The sequence below is a fragment of the Tigriopus californicus genome, chromosome 2 (assembly GCF_007210705.1).
Source record: "Tigriopus californicus strain San Diego chromosome 2, Tcal_SD_v2.1, whole genome shotgun sequence".
NCBI classification, from domain to species: domain Eukaryota; kingdom Metazoa; phylum Arthropoda; class Copepoda; order Harpacticoida; family Harpacticidae; genus Tigriopus; species Tigriopus californicus.
The window spans coordinates 416,238-417,012 of record NC_081441.1 but is presented as its reverse complement, the minus strand read 5'-3'; the positions used below and the strand labels follow the sequence as shown (position 1 = coordinate 417,012).

General features: G+C 39.6%; 1 protein-coding gene across 4 annotated transcripts in view; it reads left to right on the top strand.

Moving 5' to 3' along the window:
* LOC131876886 (cAMP-specific 3',5'-cyclic phosphodiesterase-like) overlaps positions 1-775 on the top strand; it is a 125,191-nt gene that overhangs the window by 29,767 nt on the left and 94,649 nt on the right. The window lies entirely within an intron of this gene.

Sequence of the window (775 nt, the reverse complement as noted above, 5' to 3'; positions counted from 1 at the left end):
ACGAAATGGTTAAAAATACAAAGAAACGTGATTTTGTTGATAGTTTATAGCGTATTGATGGTTTGCGAATGGAAAAAAAACCATCTTGAGTAACAATCGGGAGGAACATTCGTGCTTAAGAATGTGTCTTGAACGGTTGGTTTTGCCTCTGATGCTAGTTTTCAATTGAAGGGAAGAACGCTGTCTAATCCAAGTTGCTTGGTCAATGAAAGGTACTCTTTGTCTATTTGAGACACATCCATGAGATTGGGTTGAAAGATTGTGGTCTCCATTAAATACCATTAGCAAAGAGGCTTTGCACATCTTATTTGGACAATTAACCTGTCTGATAATGGAGGTACTCTAACGCGCTATAGGAAAGGTCATACGTCACTCGGCCTGGTTAGTAAAGCAAATTACGGTGTGTTCAAACTCTCCACTAGCCTGCTCACCTAGTTCTTTAATCGCCTACTATTTACTATCACACAAGGTAATTTTAAGAAACCTTCAAATTGTAGCATTGCCTGCTCTTGGATTGTGTTGGCAATCCAGTGTTGTGTTGCTTGCTACTGTTATGCAACAATGCTCACAATTGTCACACGCATGTGTGAAGGATTTATGTTTTCACGAGAAGGATCTACGTCATAAATAAGTGGACGGCAAGTTGAAATGAAATTATTGTCGGTTGTTGGTTGTCCACATCAATTGTCAACAATCATGCTTTTCTGATCACAGATGATGTGAAAGTTACTAAGGCAGAGCTTCAGATCTGAGTCGGTTCAAAGAGACGGCGGAT